The sequence below is a fragment of the Engystomops pustulosus genome, chromosome 7 (genome assembly GCF_040894005.1).
Source record: "Engystomops pustulosus chromosome 7, aEngPut4.maternal, whole genome shotgun sequence".
Classification (NCBI taxonomy): Eukaryota; Metazoa; Chordata; class Amphibia; order Anura; family Leptodactylidae; genus Engystomops; species Engystomops pustulosus.
The window spans coordinates 159,854,222-159,873,148 of record NC_092417.1 but is presented as its reverse complement, the minus strand read 5'-3'; the positions used below and the strand labels follow the sequence as shown (position 1 = coordinate 159,873,148).

Genomic DNA, 18,927 nt, shown 5'->3' with positions numbered 1-18,927 from the left:
AATATCACTGTGTGTATTATCCCTGTACTGTGACATCACTGTGTGTATTATCCCTGTAGTGTGACATCACTGTGTGTATTATCCCTGTACTGTGACATCACTGTGTGTATAATCCCTGTACTGTGACATCACTGTGTGTATTATCCCTGTACTGTGACATCACTGTGTGTATTATCCCTGTACTGTGACATCACTGTGTGCATTATCCCTGTACTGTGACATCCCTGCGTGTATTATCCCTGTACTGTGACATCACTGTGTGTATTATCCCTGTACTGTGACATCACTGTGTGTATTATCCCTGTACTGTGACATCACTGTATGTATTATCCCTGTACTGTGACATCACTGTGTGTATTATCCCTGTACTGTGACATCACTGTGTGTATTATCCCTGTACTGTGACATCACTGTGTGTATTATCTCTGTACTGTGACATCACTGTGTGTATTATCCCTGTACTGTGACATCACTGTGTGTATCATCCCTGTACTGTGACAACACTGTGTGTATCATCGCTGTACTGTGACATCACTGTGTGTATTATCCCTGTACTGTGACAACACTGTGTGTATTATCTTTGTACTGTGACATCACTGTGTGTATTATCCCTGTACTGTGACAACACTGTGTGTATTATCTTTGTACTGTGACATTACTCTCCGAATGGGTTTTGCTTTCTGTTTTTTTTTGCTTGTGGGCTACACCCAGGGCTGCCTTTCTAGGAGCTGATTGACAGCTGCCTTGCAGTACATGATCCTTGGAAAGTCAGTTGATTCATTCTGGAGCTCAGTGTCAGTCTCATCAGTGGATTGAAAGATGCAGTCGGCAGCCAGTTAGCAGCTGGGGGCGGCATCCAAGAACTGGACTCATAGTTAATCCCCAGTTCACCGGTTATACTTTCGCCATAGAGTTGCAGCACTTCTGTCCGTTTGTGCTTTACTGGATCTGGAAACCTGAACCTGAGCCAGTACCATGAACACCAGTACCCTGGAACCCTGAATTTGTACCTGAAGCTGAATCTTGCTTTTTCCAGAACCATGTATCCCAGCCTATATCCTGAGCATGACCCCTGCTGCAGTGCCTTTACCTCAATCCCGAACCTATACACTGAATCCCTTTCTGGAGCCTGTACCCTTATTCTGAGCCAAAACCATGATGCAGAACCTGCATGCTGATTGTTTCTCCAATTCTATTCTTTCTGTATTCTAATCTGTCCCTTCTCTGTTCCTTTACTTCTGTTTTTGCTCATATTCAGAATATGGATAGTCATCAGGTTCTCCCTTATCATTAGGGTAAGTAAGGCAAATGGGTAAGGAATTGGAGTTGTGTGTGACCTTAGGGAATGCATTCCCTTCTATCGTGACAAAACTCTTTCAAAGAAAACCTCTCTTATGGTACAAATTTCTCTTTTCTTCATATGTCCCTGACTATGGGGCTTATTTAACCTTCCAAGTTAGCAAACTTCTATGTGTATTGGACATTTTGGAGCTGTTCCAAATCTCCAGTATCTAGAAATATTCATAAAATGTATCAGAAACACTAATTAATGCTTATATGTATATATAATCTGCCCTTGCTCCTCGGGGGCAGGCACTTCTACATAGCTTCTTACAGAGGACCAATCAGGGCTCGACCCCTTTATAGGCCTATGAATTGTATGTCTATATTGCAGGCTATGAGCACCATATTATGTATATGTTCCATACGGATTGCTGTGCTTGAGGTCTTCATAAAAGCAGCGCTACTGTTCTGGTAGAATATCTTTCCGCTGTGTTTCATGAGCGATGATTAACAGGCAACAGCCGCCCATAATAGTAAATGAATCCAGATAAGGAGTGAATTGATTTCTAATTATATGAATGTGGCTTTTATCTGCCGTTCATTTACTATCAATCATCCGCTCCCATCTCCGGGATAGATCCTAACAGTCTGTACATGGGAGTCTGGAGTCACTACTAGAAGGTGATGCTGAGGATATAGTAAGGCTATGAAGTTATAGTACAGGGTCATTTTCGGACGGTCTACACTGGATGCGTCACATTTCATTATTTGAGGGTGGGCAGCGCCTGGTCGCCAGCAGTGTCCCCCTTCATACCCCTGCACGCCCATTTGGCGTGGAGCCAGCATGAGTGGGAAATGGCATCTATTTACCCAAAAAAACTGGTGTACAAGCCCTAATAAATCTGCCCCATAGATAGTTAATAGATAGATATAGGGGCACATTCAATATAGGCTGGCACTTATTTTGCCATCTTATGATGCTGGCCGGCCCCACGGTGCTCATCAGACCTAACAGAAGGCCCCGCCCTCTTAGTTACATCACTGTATTATCCCTGTACTGTGACATCACTGTGTGTATTATCCCTGTACTGTGACATCACTGTGTGTATTATCCCTGTACTGTGACATCACTGTGTGTATTATCTCTGTACTGTTACATCACTGTGTGTATTATCCCTGTACTGTGACATCACTGTGTGTATTATCCCTGTACTGTGACATCACTGTGTGCATTATCCCTGTACTGTGACATCACTGTGTGTATTATCCCTGTACTGTGACATCACTGTGTGCATTATCCCTGTACTGTGACATCACTGCGTGTATTATCCCTGTACTGTGACATTACTGTGTGTATTATCCCTGTACTGTGACATCACTGTGTGTATTATCCCTGTACTGTGACATCACTGTGTGTATTATCCCTGTATTGTGACATCACTGCGTGTATTATCCCTGTACTGTGACATCACTGTGTGCATTATCCCTGTACTGTGACATCACTGCGTGTATTATCCCTGTACTGTGACATCACTGTGTGTATTATTCCTGTACTGTGACATCACTGTGTGTATTATAACTGTACTGTGACATCACTGTGTGTATTATCCCTGTACTGTGACATCACTGTGTGTATTATCCCTGTACTGTGACATCACTGTGTGTATTATCCCTGTACTGTGACATCACTGTGTGTATTATCCCTGTACTGTGACATCACTGTGTGTATTATCTCTGTACTCTGATATCATTATGTGTATTATTCCTGTACTGTGACATCACTGTGTGCATTATCCCTGTACTGTGACATCACTGTATGTATTATCCCTGTACTGTGACATCACTGTATGTATTATCCCTGTACTGTGACATTGCTGTGTGTATTATCCCTGTACTGTGACATCACTGTATGTATTATCCCTGTACTGTGACATCACTGTGTGTATTATCTCTGTACTCTGATATCATTATGTGTATTATTCCTGTACTGTGACATCACTGTATGTATTATCCCTGTACTGTGACATCACTGCGTGTATTATCTCTGTACTGTGACATCACTGTGTGCATTATCTCTGTACTCTGATATCATTATGCGTATTATACTGAAACGGATGAAAAAAATGGGAATAAGGTCCTCTTATAAAATGAATAATAGGCAGATAGATAGATATGAGTTAGGCTACATTCAGATGACCATATGGTGGACACACGTGTGGCACCGTACCGCCCCGTAGCCGTGAAAATCTTTTCTCTGCATACTGCGCCGTCTGCCATAGATCCCCATGGAGAGGGGCGGGGGTGAGCAGCGCTAGATAGATAGATAGATAGATAGATAGATAGATAGATAGATAGGAGATAGATAGATAGATAGATAAATAGATAAATAGATAATAGATAGATACATACATAGATAGATAGATAAATAGATATGATATAGATAGATATGATATAGATAGATATGAGATAGATAGATAGATAGATAGATATGAGATAGATAGATAGATAGATATATGATAGATAGATAGATAGATATGATATAGATAGATATGAGATAGATAGATAGATAGATATGAGATAGATGATAGATAGATAGATAGATAGATAGATAGATAGATAGATAGATAGGAGATAGATAGATAGATAGATAGATAGATAGATAGATAGATAGATATGAGATAGATAGATATGAGATAGATAGATAGATAGATAGATAGATAGATATGAGATAGATGATAGATAGATAGATAGATAGATAGATAGGAGATAGATAGATAGATAGATAGATAGATAGATAGATAGATAGATATGAGATAGATAGATATGAGATAGATAGATAGATAGATAGATATGAGATAGATAGATAGATATGAGATAGATAGATAGATAGATAGATAGATAGATAGATAGATAGATAGATATGGGATAGATAGATGATATATAGGAGATAGATAGATAGATAGATAGATAGATAGATAGATAGATATGAGATAGATGATAGATAGATAGATAGATAGATAGATAGATAGATAGATAGATAGATATGAGATAGATATGAGATGGATAGATAGATATGAGATAGATATGAGATGGATAGATAGATAGATAGATAGATATGAGATAGATAGATAGATAGATAGATAGATAGGAGATATATAGATAGATATGAGATAGATAGATAGATAGATAGATAGATGATAGATATGAGATAGATATGAGATGGATAGATAGATAGATAGATATGAGATAGATAGGAGATAGATGGATAGATAGATAGATATGAGATAGATATGAGATGGATAGATAGATAGATATGAGATAGATATGAGATGGATAGATATGAGATAGATAGATAGATAGAGAGATAGATATGAGATAGATAGATAGATAGATAGATAGATAGATAGATAGATAGATATGAGATAGATAGATATGAGATAGATAGATAGATAGATAGATAGAGAGATAGATATGAGATAGATAGATAGATAGATAGATAAATATTGGAAAGTCCAGAGCAGCACAGCAACTAGGTCGGGTGCAAAGTCCTTGACACTCTGGCTAAAGCGTCCTAAGTATGTAGTTCCACAAATAGGCAGCACTCCTGGTTAGTGTTCAAAAGCGGTGGGGTATCTTTATTCCATGTGCAACGTTTCAGCTCACGCAGAGCCTTTATCAAGCATAGTGTGTATGGCCAGTGAACAAACATATAAGGGCCAACATTACATCTCATTGGTCCACAACCGGACCGTGCCAATTACATTCAATAGGTTACAAAACATGATAAAGTGCTTAATACAAGTGCAAGGGTAATATATCAAAACTAGTCAATAGTTGGTACTGTGAAAATATAACGTTTAAAACAGTGAACAATATAAGAGTATGTGCAGTTAAATAAGTAAATACCCTCCCATCTAGGATCGGACCGCCCACAGTCTCGGCTTTCCGTTGATAAAATGTGATGGGCAGCTGGATCTGGGCGTCAGAAGTGTCAGCATCCAATGGTGTTCAAGCCGCGTCACCGGAAGTCAACGAGGTCACATGAGCGGGCGCCCTCCACGTGATCTTGGCGCATGCGCACTCGCTGTCTGTGTAGCGGACGCCATTTTGTTTAAGGGAAAAAAACCCACACAGTCACAGTCAGATCCCGTGTCAGGATATGAACGATGTTGTGACACTCCAAAACCGGGTGCATGTGAGTGACAACAGGTAGTGGTAACACCACCGTTGTCCTCCTGCTCGGATTATCGGGATTTCATACGGTATCCTATAAGAGGACCTCCGTTGTTCCATCCCTTCATCCTACCTGGTATTCCTGGAGTAAGATGTCACGGGCTGAGGTAAAAACCTCTAACGTTCTCCTTTAGGGTCACGACTGGAATTTTTGTGTGTGTATACATAAAATATACATAGATTTTGTGTGACCAGAGACGATATATTAATTATGGTGATGCAACTTTCAACAGTGTAAACTGCATTAGTGGGAGGCACGAGACTTGCGGGGGTTAACGATCCATCCGATAAGGGTCAAAAATTCCAAATAAATCTGGAAAAAACAACAAATGAATGAAAGAGAAAGGTCATAATGTTACAATAGTATACATATACAGACCAAAAATGTCTTGGGGCATAAGTTATTCTGGCAAAGAGATTCTCTCAAGACTATACCTAACCCCTACAAAAAAAAGAGACCAGAGGGCTATGTAATGAGCTATTGAGCGACCATTTCCTCAAAAAGCACTTTAACACGGTCAAACTATACTGAGCCTGTTGTAATGATTAAATGAGTCCACTTAAGTTGTATTCAACATTCAAACCGTGGGGTTGCAAAGTCCCCAGTCTGTGTATCCATCTTAGTTCACATCTCCTGAGTATGGCCTGAGAGTATTGGGGGGTTGTGTAGTGCATACAGAAGAGCACGGAACATTAGGGACAGAGTAGTAAAAACTGACACAGGCCCAACTAGGACACTGGTACAAAGGGGCATTGCAGGCCCCATCCGCAAGGGGTGCTACCCATGCTGGTCCTGCATCAACTGTTCATATGTCATCAAAGGTGATACATTCACCCATAAAGGAGCACAATACAAAATACAACATCACTTGAATTGCAATAGCGATCACGTTATATATCTACTGAGTTGCCCATGCGACCTAAAGTATGTAGGCGAGACAACGCTAGATTTTAAGACGCGATTCACGCAACACAGGTACACTATTCGTAAGAAGAGAAGGGACTTACCAGTTAGCAGGCATTTTGCCGAGACAGGACACAAGGAGAGTGATCTCAAATTCATGATCATAGACCACATCCCCACACTGAGAAGAGGAGGTAACAGGGAAGCCATACTCAGGAGATGTGAACTAAGATGGATACACAGACTGGGGACTTTGCAACCCCACGGTTTGAATGTTGAATACAACTTAAGTGGACTCATTTAATCATTACAACAGGCTCAGTATAGTTTGACCGTGTTAAAGTGCTTTTTGAGGAAATGGTCGCTCAATAGCTCATTGCATAGCCCTCTGGTCTCTTTTTTTTGTAGGGGTTAGGTATAGTCTTGAGAGAATCTCTTTGCCAGAATAACTTATGCCCCAAGACATTTTTGGTCTGTATATGTATACTATTGTAACATTATGACCTTTCTCATTCATTCATTTGTTGTTTTTTCCAGATTTATTTGGAATTTTTGACCCTTATCGGATGGATCGTTAACCCCCGCAAGTCTTGTGCCTCCCACTAATGCAGTTTACACTGTTGAAAGTTGCATCACCATAATTAATATATCGTCTCTGGTCACACAAAATCTATGTATATTTTATGTATACACACACAAAAATTCCAGCCGTGACCCTAAAGGAGAACGTTAGAGGTTTTTACCTCAGCCCGTGACATTTTACTCCAGGAACACCAGGCAGGATGAAGGGATAGAACAACGGAGGTCCTCTTGTAGGATACCGTATGAAATCCCGATAATCCGAGCAGGAGGACAACGGTGGTGTTACCACTACCTGTTGTCACTCACATGCACCCGGTTTTGGAGTGTCACAACATCGTTCATATCCTGACACGGGATCTGACTGTGACTGTGTGGGTTTTTTTCCCTTAAACAAAATGGCGTCCGCTACACAGACAGCGAGTGCGCATGCGCCAAGATCACGTGGAGGGCGCCCGCTCATGTGACCTCGTTGACTTCCGGTGACGCGGCTTGAACACCATTGGATGCTGACACTTCTGACGCCCAGATCCAGCTGCCCATCACATTTTATCAATGGAAAGCCGAGACTGTGGGCGGTCCGATCCTAGATGGGAGGGTATTTACTTATTTAACTGCACATACTCTTATATTGTTCACTGTTTTAAACGTTATATTTTCACAGTACCAACTATTGACTAGTTTTGATATATTACCCTTGCACTTGTACTAAGTACTTTATCATGTTTTGTAACCTATTGAATGTAATTGGCACAGTCCGGTTGTGGACCAATGAGATGTAATGTTGGCCCTTATATGTTTGTTCACTGGCCATACACACTATGCTTGATAAAGGCTCTGCGTGAGCTGAAACGTTGCACATGGAATAAAGATACCCCACCACTTTTGAACACTAACCAGGAGTGCTGCCTATTTGTGGAACTAGATCGATAGATAGATAGATATGAGATAGATAGATAGATAGATAGAGAAGAAAAAGGAGAGTCCAAAGCAGCACAGGGAGACAAGGGTGCAGCAGCCGTAGGTCCCTTGGCCGGGGTCCGTCTAGGTAACTGTAGGAAAGAGGCAGCACTCCGAGGTACGTAGAAAAGGGTGAAGCTTTATTCCATGTGCAACGTTTCGGCGTTTAGGCACGCCTTTTTCAAGCATAAAGTGCAAAGTGCATGTCCGAGCATTTAAGGACCAAGCAAGAAGCTGATTGGTCAGGATACAAAGTGACAGTGAATAGAATACATGATAAAAAACAATACATGTTTAAAGTGCTGCATTAAGTATTGTTATATACATAGGTGAGAATAACATTGGTGTCAATATTTGTGCCAATAACAGTGTAAACAGGCATAGTGGAAAAATCATAAAATACAGTCCTCCCACCGGTATCGCGACTCCGCCCACGTCTCCTCCTCTTCATTCATATAAATTCGGAGGCTCGTCTCCATCCACCTGTGTTGTGGGCGCCGTTCCAGTCGCAACCCGGAAGTGACGTACACGACCTCAGGTGCAGACCGGAAGTGACGTCAATTGGGAGCGCGCATGCGCTCTGGCATTGGAAAGAAGCGGCGGCCATTTTGGGTCTGGGCAGACCTATTCCAAAAGTCCTCAAGATACGAAGAATGTGTAGAGGTGTGCATATAGCAGGGGAAAAATTGCAAGGATGTCAGCGGTACCTGTGGTGAGTTCCTATGGTAATTAAGGCTCACTCTGTGTTCTACCACCCGTCGGGGGCGGAGCTAATCAAGATGACCAGCCCCTTCCCTTTGGGGATTACGGTAGTGGTACCCGAGTCCTAGAATGCAAGAGCATAGTAATCCCACCTCAATGCGGAAATTGATAGTGTTGGTGGATGGAGAGAGTGGACCGATCAATTGATGGAGACGTGGAGAGAAGGTCGTCATTCGGATGGGGGTGATGGTGTAAAATATTATCTAATGTAAAGGAGAAAAAAGACATAATTAGATAGGACATAAGGGTATCTCCCAGAGGTCGTTTACATTACAGATTATGGAGAGTTGAGACATGCGGTACACAATTAATACAAAACCATATATGAACTGGTTATAACTCAAATGACACTTGCAAGATTGTACTCAATGTTAAGACCATGTGGTTGTAAAGTATTGAGTCGATGGATCCACATAAGTTCGCGTTTTCGTAATAGCAAACTTCTATCTCCTCCTCTTCTCAGGGGGGGAATATGGTCAATGAGTGTGAAGCGGAGCTGAGAGTCGAGGTGTCCAGCCTCACAAAAGTGTCGGCTGACGGGTAAGTCACGTTTGCCCTTTCTAATGGTGTATTTGTGATGTGTTATTCTCACCTTGAATTCATTGGTGGTTTCCCCGATGTATTTTAAACCACAGGGGCAACTAAGCATGTATATCACGAATTCACTGTTGCATGTCATGTAATGGCGTATTTTGTATGTGCGTCCAGAGTGGGAAAAAGTTTCCCCTTTTATCATTAAAGAACAGTTTATGCAAGATCTGCAGGGAAAGCTGCCTGTGCGGACGTTACCTAGTAGCCCCCTTTGGACCGGGGTTCTCAGTGGTCCAACATCGGATTTGACAATACGGTCACCAATATTTCTGGCGCGGCGGTAGGATAATAATGGGGGGTTTCTATACTCGGGGACACCAGATGGTTCTCTAGATAGTATGCCCCAGTGTTTTTTTATGATTGATGCAACCCGATCACTTTTATCCGTGAATGTTGAAATGAATGGGATTCTGTTTGGACCCTGCGTCTTAATTTTGGGTAATAGGAGATCCTCCCTGTCTCTGTTTTCAGCTAGACTCATGTTTTTGTAGATGATTTTTTTGGGATAGCCCCTCTGTAAGAACTTGTCAGTCATTTTCTTGGCATTGTTGATGTATTTTTCCTCCGTATTAGAAATCCTCTTAACTCTGAGAAACTGACTCAGAGGTAAGGAGTTCATCATCGGACGTGGATGTGCGCTCTCATAACGGAGTAGAGTGTTTTTATCCGTGGGTTTCGTGAAAAGGTCAGTAGACAATGTATGGCCTTCACGTGTGACTGAAACATCTAGGAACTGGATGTTCGTATCTGAGTGTACAACGGTAAACTTGATGTCATCATCAATAGAGTTTAAGAACGAGTGAAAGGATAAAAGGTCCTCTAGTGTCCCCGTCCATAGGAGGAAGACATCGTCTATGTATCTCCACCACCTCAGAACGCGCTGGAAGTGGTGGGACACATAGACGAAGTCCTCCTCCAATGACATCATCATAATATTTGCATATGATGGGGCCATGTTCGCCCCCATGGCTACTCCCCGTAATTGAGTATAGAACTCATTTCCAAAAAGAAAATAATTGTGATGTAAAATCAAATGAAGTAGCTCTAATATGAGAGAAGTTGTCTTGGGTGGGTAGTTGGTATTAGAGAGGCATCTCTCGACCGCCCCCAGGCCTCTGGTGTGATCAATGGACGTATAGAGTGAGACTACATCAAATGAGACTAGTAACACACTGTCATAACCTGTAATGTCAACTAATTGTAGTTTGTATAGAAAATCAGCGGTGTCGCGTATATATCGTCCGGGGGGGTTGGAGAGCGATTTATGTATCTTGGGGAGAACATATAGGACCGGGGTGATGGGGTGTGTAATCGTCAAATATTTACGCATGTTCTCAGTGATGATGCCATCTGTCAAGGCTGTATCAAGACAGAACTTTATCTTACGTGCGATTTCAAATTTGGGATCACCAGAGATACGTTTGTACACATTGACATCGTCAATTTGACGGCGGATCTCCGCCAGGTAGGTCGAAGTGTCCATGATGACGACCGCCCCGCCTTTGTCGGCTGGCTTGATGGTGATGTCGCCATCATGGACCAGCCTATCCAAGGCGGAGATCTCAGCCGTGGTCATGTTAGCATGTCTCAGAGATCTGTCCTCTCTAAGGGTCTGGATATCGTTTTGGACAGCCTGAAAAAAGGTATCTAGAGCAGGCACATCTAGTTGGGGAACGAAGTTACATTTGTTTGAGAGCCCAAATTGTTTGGAATCCAAAGCATGACCTTCCGGTCTGACACATGAGGGGTTATTATGAAACCAATACTTTAACTTAATATTCCGAAAGAATCTACATAAATCTACATCAACCTGAAACCAGTCTGTATATGTACAGGGGGAGAAAGATAAACCTTTTTGTAAAAGAGATAATTCACAATCATCAATAATACGGGAAGAAATATTTACCACTGTGGTTTCTGGGTTTTGGATACAGTCCTTGGTGGGAGAGTCCGACTCTTTGCTCCCTTCGGTCTTTCTGCGCCGGTGCCAATGCTGTCCCCCCCTCCGGGTTCTCTTTCATTGCCAGGGTCTCGATCTAAAAAAGGCCCAGTGGAGCTTGTATTGGTAGAGTCCGTGTTAGCTGGTGCGGTATTTCTGGTCGGGTTGTGTCTTTTGTTCTTGACAGGTTCCTTCTTGGGAGGTGTTCCTGTGTATGATTGCCAGTTGTATATTTTCCCGGTCTTATAATCTTCCTCGTCCCGCGCCCATTTTGACCTTTTTGTCTGTTCTTGCTCCAGCTTGAGTTTTGTCATCCTGTCGGTATTGACATCGAGAAAATTCTTCAATTGGGTGGAGTTCAAAGTAGTGGATAGGGAAGCCTCCATGGTGGTGATGTCGCCTTGGAGTTTTTTGATTTCTTGCTGTAGAAATTCGATGTTTAGAAGTATTAAGTCCATCGAGTATTTATTGGAAATATGCATAAATTTGCTGCAAAAAAATGGATCTTGTGAGAAGAGGTTTGGACGAATGTTGGATCTCATCCCTCTGGGAATTCTCTTGTGTTTGAGATATTCACCTAGGGTTACCATATGTAGCTGTAGTGATACGGTCCGTTTAGAGATGAACTCATATTTACGTTTCAATTCGTCGATGGATGGAGTGTTCAAAAAGGTCGTATCGCCTTGTATATCCTGCAATATCCGCTCTCTCTCATCATCGGTGTAAACAAAAGTTTGGAAACGATCACCCGGTGTGGAATCCATGTGGAAGGTGGGGAATGAAGAAAAATTCCGTGCAGAGCTTCAGTGCCACATATGCAGAAAAAGGAGAGTCCAAAGCAGCACAGGGAGACAAGGGTGCAGCAGCCGTAGGTCCCTTGGCCGGGGTCCGTCTAGGTAACTGTAGGAAAGAGGCAGCACTCCGAGGTACGTAGAAAAGGGTGAAGCTTTATTCCATGTGCAACGTTTCGGCGTTTAGGCACGCCTTTTTCAAGCATAAAGTGCAAAGTGCATGTCCGAGCATTTAAGGACCAAGCAAGAAGCTGATTGGTCAGGATACAAAGTGACAGTGAATAGAATACATGATAAAAAACAATACATGTTTAAAGTGCTGCATTAAGTATTGTTATATACATAGGTGAGAATAACATTGGTGTCAATATTTGTGCCAACAGAGTAAACAGGCATAGTGGAAAAATCATAAAATACAGTCCTCCCACCGGTATCGCGACTCCGCACACGAAGTAACTTCGCTCCCCAACTAGATGTGCCTGCTCTAGATACCTTTTTTCAGGCTGTCCAAAACGATATCCAGACCCTTAGAGAGGACAGATCTCTGAGACATGCTAACATGACCACGGCTGAGATCTCCGCCTTGGATAGGCTGGTCCATGATGGCGACATCACCATCAAGCCAGCCGACAAAGGCGGGGCGGTCGTCATCATGGACACTTCGACCTACCTGGCGGAGATCCGCCGTCAAATTGACGATGTCAATGTGTACAAACGTATCTCTGGTGATCCCAAATTTGAAATCGCACGTAAGATAAAGTTCTGTCTTGATACAGCCTTGACAGATGGCATCATCACTGAGAACATGCGTAAATATTTGACGATTACACACCCCATCACCCCGGTCCTATATGTTCTCCCCAAGATACATAAATCGCTCTCCAACCCCCCCGGACGACCGATTGTGTCCGGGAGTGATTCCATTTTTTCGCATATCGCCATCTTTCTTGACGAGATTCTGAGAGGCTTCGTGACACACAGTAAGTCATATATACGCGACACCGCTGATTTTCTATACAAACTACAATTAGTTGACATTACAGGTTATGACAGTGTGTTACTAGTCTCATTTGATGTAGTCTCACTCTATACGTCCATTGATCACACCAGAGGGCTGCGGGCGGTCGAGAGATGCCTCTCTAATACCAACTACCCACCCAAGACAACTTCTCTCATATTAGAGCTACTTCATTTGATTTTACATCACAATTATTTTCTTTTTGGAAATGAGTTCTATACTCAATTACGGGGAGTAGCCATGGGGGCGAACATGGCCCCATCATATGCAAATATTATGATGATGTCATTGGAGGAGGACTTCGTCTATGTGTCCCACCACTTCCAGCGCGTTCTGAGGTGGTGGAGATACATAGACGATGTCTTCCTCCTATGGACGGGGACACTAGAGGACCTTTTATCCTTTCACTCGTTCTTAAACTCTATTGATGATGACATCAAGTTTACCGTTGTACACTCAGATACGAACATCCAGTTCCTAGATGTTTCAGTCACACGTGAAGGCCATACATTGTCTACTGACCTTTTCACGAAACCCACGGATAAAAACACTCTACTCCGTTATGAGAGCGCACATCCACGTCCGATGATGAACTCCTTACCTCTGAGTCAGTTTCTCAGAGTTAAGAGGATTTCTAATACGGAGGAAAAATACATCAACAATGCCAAGAAAATGACTGACAAGTTCTTACAGAGGGGCTATCCCAAAAAAATCATCTACAAAAACATGAGTCTAGCTGAAAACAGAGACAGGGAGGATCTCCTATTACCCAAAATTAAGAAGCAGGGTCCAAACAGAATCCCATTCATTTCAACATTCACGGATAAAAGTGATCGGGTCAATCATAAAAATTGACCGGATCAATCGGATCAATCGGATCAATCATAAAAAAACACTGGGGCATACTATCTAGAGAACCATCTGGTGTCCCCGAGTATAGAAACCCCCCATTATTATCCTACCGCCGCGCCAGAAATATTGGTGACCGTATTGTCAAATCCGATGTTGGACCACTGAGAACCCCGGTCCAAAGGGGGCTACTAGGTAACGTCCGCACAGGCAGCTTTCCCTGCAGATCTTGCATAAACTGTTCTTTAATGATAAAAGGGGAAACTTTTTCCCACTCTGGACGCACATACAAAATACGCCATTACTTGACATGCAACAGTGAATTCGTGATATACATGCTTAGTTGCCCCTGTGGTTTAAAATACATCGGGAAACCACCAATGAATTCAAGGTGAGAATAACACATCACAAATACACCATTAGAAAGGGCAAACGTGACTTACCCGTCAGCCGACACTTTTGTGAGGCTGGACACCTCGACTCTCAGCTCCGCTTCACACTCATTGACCATATTCCCCCCCTGAGAAGAGGAGGAGATAGAAGTTTGCTATTACGAAAACGCGAACTTATGTGGATCCATCGACTCAATACTTTACAACCACATGGTCTTAACATTGAGTACAATCTTGCAAGTGTCATTTGAGTTATAACCAGTTCATATATGGTTTTGTATTAATTGTGTACCGCATGTCTCAACTCTCCATAATCTGTAATGTAAACGACCTCTGGGAGATACCCTTATGTCCTATCTAATTATGTCTTTTTTTCTCCTTTACATTAGATAATATTTTACACCATCACCCCCATCCGAATGACGACCTTCTCTCCACGTCTCCATCAATTGATCGGTCCACTCTCTCCATCCACCAACACTATCAATTTCCGCATTGAGGTGGGATTACTATGCTCTTGCATTCTAGGACTCGGGTACCACTACCGTAATCCCCAAAGGGAAGGGGCTGGTCATCTTGATTAGCTCCGCCCCCGACGGGTGGTAGAACACAGAGTGAGCCTTAATTACCATAGGAACTCACCACAGGTACCGCTGACATCCTTGCAATTTTTCCCCTGCTATATGCACACCTCTACACATTCTTCGTATCTTGAGGACTTTTGGAATAGGTCTGCCCAGACCCAAAATGGCCGCCGCTTCTTTCCAATGCCAGAGCACCTGAGGTCGTGTACGTCACTTCCGGGTTGCGACTGGAACGGCGCCCACAACACAGGTGGATGGAGACGAGCCTCCGAATTTATATGAATGAAGAGGAGGAGACGTGGGCGGAGTCGCGATACCGGTGGGAGGACTGTATTTTATGATTTTTCCACTATGCCTGTTTACACTGTTATTGGCACAAATATTGACACCAATGTTATTCTCACCTATGTATATAACAATACTTAATGCAGCACTTTAAACATGTATTGTTTTTTATCATGTATTCTATTCACTGTCACTTTGTATCCTGACCAATCAGCTTCTTGCTTGGTCCTTAAATGCTCGGACATGCACTTTGCACTTTATGCTTGAAAAAGGCGTGCCTAAACGCCGAAACGTTGCACATGGAATAAAGCTTCACCCTTTTCTACGTACCTCGGAGTGCTGCCTCTTTCCTACAGTTAGATAGATAGATAGATATGAGATAGATAGATAGATAGATAGATATGAGATAGATAGATAGATAGATAGATAGATAGATAGATAGATACATAGATAGATAGATAGATAGATAGATAGATAGATAGATAGATAGATATGAGATAGATAGATAGATATGAGATAGATAGATAGATAGATAGATAGGAGATAGATAGATAGATAGATAGATAGATAGATAGATAGATAGATAGATATGAGATAGATAGATAGATAGATATGAGATAGATAGATAATAGATGGATAGATAGATAGATAGATAGATAGATAGATAGATAGATAGATGGATAGATAGATAGATAGATAGATAGATAGATAGATAGATAGATGGATAGATAGATAGTCTGATAGATGATATGATAAATTTTCCATATTCTCCCAATGGTCCTGGTTACAAGATGGCTTCTCGCAGTCTGACTAAGAAAGGCTTCTAACGGAACAACAGCAAATCAAAGTGCGTAAATGTCTTCCATGAGTCACACGGCTTTCCATAAAGAGCACAGGAGGACGGCGACACCAGCAGATGAAGATTTATTATTTTTAAGACAAAGCTGCTGCACAGCTGCAATTACTGAGCGGCCGCCATCTTCTCCTACATTAACATTTGTACAAATGGCCCTGGCCCGGGTCCCCCTGTGCATTGTATACACCTGCCTATCATACCTAGGCACATCAATCACTAAATCTCACTTTATGGCAGTTGCAAATACGTTCACCGGGTTCTAGAGAGTTTGTCCTGAGCAGGAAGCTGCTCCGGAGAGATGATAAAATATACATTTTGTATGTTGTAGCACAGGGGGTCCCATACTTAAGGACACCCGACTTACAGACGACCCCTAGTTACAGACGGACCTCTTTGCCCACTGTGACCTCTGGTGAAGCTTTCTGAATGCTTTACTATAGTCCTAGACTGCAATAATCAGCTGTAAAGTGTCTGTAATCAAGATTTGATAATCCCTGGTCCAAAAAATTTTCAAACTCCGATTGTCACTGGGGCAAAAACATTTTTTGTCTTGATCTACAATTATAAAATGCACATTTTCGACTTACATACAAATTCAACTTAAAAGCAAACCTATGGAACCTATCTTGTATGTAACCCGGCGACTGCCTGTATATTGCAGGTTTTTAGTTGCCCAAAGAGCTCTGTGGGAAAGTCCTCACACTGCTGTGCTCTGAGCTCTCTGCATTGAACTTTCCTGCAGCTTCTCCCCTCTGCTCTGAGTGATTGCTGTAGTATTTAACCAAACACCTGCTACAGCTTTCCCTTACAGTTGGAGAGGAGGAGCTATGGAGCAGCTTATTGCAGTGAGCTTAGAGCACAGCAGTGTGAGGATGCTCTTGCAGTGCACTTGGAGAAGCTTTGACTAAACATCTCTCTGGGACCTTTGGAAGGTCACAACTGCTGATAGATTACCTTTATCTGTGTATACTGTAGATTTTTTTCAGCTTTGCACAGAAAAAGTTTCCGAAACTTTTCAAACTCTGTCAAGTTACTTGGGGTCAGCATGTAAACATCTATTTTAAGTGTCTCCAGTGACTTTCAATTTGGATTCCGGTCTGAATTGTGACGGGATATGTTTTGAAGACACTCATTGAAGACAACAGACTTTTTAACACCGGGAAGAGTTGACATGTACTGACTAGAACAAAGCATTTAGGGTGAGTTAGAAGCTTACCTTGGCGGTAGGAGACCTGTGTGTCATGCCAGAGCAAGTTGTGTTTGGAGAGAGAAATCGGATTAATACTCCAATGTTAATAGGAATTCTACTGGTGGTCTACGGCAGAGAAAAGGTTAATATTAGTACTCCTGGTGGTCTAGGGCAGAGAATAGGTTAAATAACACTCCTGGGGCCACATTTATCACTTTTGTGCGCCTAAGTGTAGTAGTTGCGCCTAAATTCTGGCGCACTGTTTTCCAGAATTATCACAAGCTACAACCATCTGTGATAAGTATATTTTCTGCCTCTTATTAATCACTTTACTTTAACACAGTTTAGGCGCAATTTTAGATTCAGGCACTTACATGTGATCCTGCTACAAGCTCCTCTCTGCTTCTCCCACAGCCCAGAATGAAGATAACACTCACAGCAGCACCCAGGTGTGTGACACCCTGCACCCAGTGATCTCCTCAGCAGGGGCTTCTCCTGGAGGGGATCCCCCAGTGCTGGTCTCCTGCTGCACCCCTGTAATTCTGCACAATATCCCCCTCAGACACTGTGCAGAATTACACGAGGGACACTTGTCTGTATTATTTGCAAGCTTCTGCAAACTTGTGCAAAGTTCTCTTGCTCTTGCTGTGAGCTCAGGGTTTTGCAGAATATTTTGTAAATAGAAGGTGATGAACTGTAAATAGAGTCTGCAGCTCCTGTCTGTAATGTATCTAATGTCTGTATTATATGTTCTAGTGTCTGCAGTGTATGTAGTGTACTAGTGTCTGCAGTGTATGTAGCGTCTGTACTATCTGTACTAGTGTCTGCAGTGTATGTAATGTCTGTATTATCTGTACTAGTGTCTGCAGTGTATGTAATGTATGTATTATCTGTACTAGTGTCTGCAGTGTATGTAGTGTCTGTACTAGTGTCTGCAGAGTATCTAATGTCTGTATTATATGTTCTAGTGTCTGCAGTGTATGTAGTGTCTGTATTATCTGTACTAGTGTCTGCAGTGTATGTAATGTCTGTATGATGTACTACTGTCTGGCTGAGCTCTGCTGCTAGAAATGAGCTGTTCTGCAAAGGGGCTCAGTGCTTTCTTCTCAGTTAACGCCACCTTCAGTGTCTTTGCACCCGTTTTTGCGCCTAAATGAAAATGTTGCAAGTGATGAATATCATTAGGCGCAGCAAAACATCTGGATTGGTAAGATAGATGAGGCAAAGCTGCTCATTTTTGCTGTGCGGCTAGTTTGGCATTTAATCGCAAAAATGGCGCAAACACGGTGCGCCTGAATGAAAAGGCGCAAAAACAACAGAAAAAACGAGTGATAAATTTGGCCCCTGGTTGTCTAAGGCACAGAAGAGGTGAATAAAGATCTTAGGCAGATAAAAGGTTAATACTAATACTCCTGGTGGACTAGGGCATAGAAAAGGTTAATATTAATACTCCTGGTGGTCTAGGGCACAGAGAAGGTTAATATTAATACTCATGGTGGTCTTAGGCAGATAAAAGGTTAATACTAATACTCCTGGTGGACTAGGGGAAAGAAAAGGTTAATATTAGTACTCCTGGTGGTCTATGGCAGATAATAGGTTAAAAAAATAGCCCTGGTGGTCTAAGACAGAGGAAAGGTTAATATTAATACTCCTGGTGGCCAGGGCACAGAAGAGGTTAATATTAATACTCATGGTGGTCTTGGGCAGATAA

The 18,927-nt window shown here is 42.3% G+C and overlaps 1 long non-coding RNA gene across 2 annotated transcripts in view; it reads right to left on the bottom strand.

Annotated features, from left to right (window-relative positions):
* Nucleotides 1-18,927, bottom strand: part of LOC140069034 (uncharacterized) — a 59,236-nt gene that overhangs the window by 31,677 nt on the left and 8,632 nt on the right. For both annotated transcript variants that reach the window (XR_011848687.1, XR_011848686.1), the window contains exon 2: nt 17,244-17,342. This is a non-coding gene — a long non-coding RNA (uncharacterized lncRNA). The remainder of the gene's footprint in view (nt 1-17,243; nt 17,343-18,927) is intronic.